The sequence below is a fragment of the Heteronotia binoei genome, chromosome 13 (genome assembly GCF_032191835.1).
Source record: "Heteronotia binoei isolate CCM8104 ecotype False Entrance Well chromosome 13, APGP_CSIRO_Hbin_v1, whole genome shotgun sequence".
In the NCBI taxonomy this organism is placed as follows: Eukaryota; Metazoa; Chordata; class Lepidosauria; order Squamata; family Gekkonidae; genus Heteronotia; species Heteronotia binoei.
The window spans coordinates 41,497,667-41,500,029 of record NC_083235.1 but is presented as its reverse complement, the minus strand read 5'-3'; the positions used below and the strand labels follow the sequence as shown (position 1 = coordinate 41,500,029).

The following is a 2,363-nucleotide window of genomic DNA, read 5'->3' as shown; positions in this document are numbered from 1 at the left end:
ATGAATTTTTATTAATTAGCTTGACAAAACGTTCTCACTACCAGTTTACTGTTTTTATCCATATACACCTCCATATCTTAAAAAGTTATGGAAGTTTTATTATGTCGATATGTACCTTTTATTTTTTTGTGAATTGAATTTATCTAAAAAAGCAAAATCCTCCATCCTATCACCAGTCACAAAAATGATAAAAACATTGTCCATAAATCTATAAAAATTATGTCCTGAAAATAAGGATTGCTAACCTCATTAAGAATTATGGATCTCTCTAGAGAAGACATAAAAAGTTTAACCAAACTAGGAGCAAAAGGGCTCCCCATTGCCACCTCCTAATTTGGTAGCAAAATTCCTTATCAAAATGATTTCCCCCCTAATACTGTGTCTAACAACTCCATTATGAGGAATATAGGTGGCTGTGGTATAGTCTGGGAATCAAGGCAATCTTGAATAACCATTTCTGCCTCATTCCCCCCCCCCCCAAATTTTTAAACTTGATTTAGTATTAGTCAATAACAATCAACATCTTGATAGATGAATGTTTTGGTCTTACCAAACAATAATGTTACAAACAGTCGCTTTCTTTGTCTAGCATAGACTAAGGTCATTATACAGTTTTTCAAAAATAAATCAGTTATTCATACAAGGCATTTCTAGGGAGGATATTTTCAAATGACAGGTAAATAACTTGGATACCATTGATCTATCACATTTTTTTCATAGTTTCTGGGTGAAATATTTAGATTTCCATATGCTAATTTAGTGATTATAAAATAGTCCCATATTCTTTATTTCCAGGATTGGAGAGTGGGTAGTTTTTTGTCTTGCCATTTATTAGCTACCATAGATTTAGCTAAAGATAATACAATTAACACCATACTGCTTTTGTTTTTTGTCAATCTATCATCTTTCCAACAGTCTAACAGTATTACTCCTGGGTCAAGAGGGATTTTGGTTTGTAAGATTTGATTGATTGTGGTTACAATCTGGGGCCAAAAAATTTGAATGTCTGGGCATTCCCACCAAACATGCAGGTAGGTGGAAATTTGACCATGGTTTCTTGGGCAATAGGGTGAGACAGAGGAGTCAAAACGGTGTTGCATTGATCTAGGTAAATACCATCGTGTTACCATCTTTAATGATTGTACTTTGACTTTTATAATCTTAGATGTATAACTTGGAGATGACCAGATATTTTCCCAGTCTGCTTCAGTTACCTGGTTTACCAGATCCTTGTTCCATTGTTTTTGATATATCCAATCCAATCACACCTTTATTGGCATAACGAAAAAAGATATACAGAGACTTGTCACCCAAACAACAATCAGATATGTCTGTCAAAGCATAAAAGATTAAGATCACAATAAAACCTGCTTAGAATAATTTTTAACAATTTCAGCCAAGAATTGGCAACAGCTTTTGTGATATCGATTATGTTGTCATTTAATAGGAAACAGCAATCAATCCTATTTTCTTGAATGTAGGACAGTAAGGAAAGACTATCTAACAGAACCTTCTGGAGATTAGTATACAGTTGGCAGTTCAATAAAATATGCTAGATGGAATCTGGCGAGCTTGACCTGCATAGACAATGTCTCTCGCTAAAGGGTCTCTCGCTTCTCGGCCTTTTGGCTAAGATCAAGTGTAGTTTTTGTTATAATAAAAGGTCTTTCTCCTCTGTTTCATTGAGAATATTATAGAGAACTGTGATCAGCCATGGTTGTTGTGTCCTATCTTGTGACAGTAATTGTTCAGAAGGAGTCAATACCCATTTGCGAGTTTTCTTTATCTGTTCTGAATTCAAACAATTCCTAAGCTGCAAGTATGAGTACCAATTAATTGGGGCTTTAATTTTGTTTTCTATTTTTGCTTTATCTAAAATCTTGTCTTTTTCCCATAGTTGAGCTAATCTACTTATACCTGCTGTTTTCCAGTTATCATATTCCCTTGAGTCTTGACCAGGGGGGAACCATTTCTGTTTAATAAATGAGGCTTAACTTGAAATATCTGGTGCTAATGTTGGCCTGCGTCACTGCCATATTTTCAGTGCATGTTCTGTAAGATTAAAATTCTCATTGGCTGTTTTTTTTATTAGTTCTGTATTCCATAACATGTCATATAAATAATCAGCTGGTAGAGGATCTAATTCTACGCCCACCCATTCTGGAGGAACTACAGCTGTTGGTGCTCTCAACAGATTACCAAGGATTACTGCTTCATAATGGGTTTTTAAATTTGGTATACCCAATCCACCTCTCTGTGATGTCCTAATATGTGTTTTAGCATTGACTCTTGCTTTTTTGAATTGCCAAAAGAATTTGTTCAATTTACTTTGCCAAATTCTGAGAGTGTTATTTTTATGTATA

General features: G+C 34.5%; 1 pseudogene; it reads left to right on the top strand.

Annotated features, from left to right (window-relative positions):
* Positions 1 to 1,609: 1,609 nt before the first annotated feature.
* On the top strand, positions 1,610 to 1,786 carry LOC132582021 (U2 spliceosomal RNA; annotated as a pseudogene).
* The last annotated feature ends 577 nt before the right edge of the window (positions 1,787 to 2,363 follow it).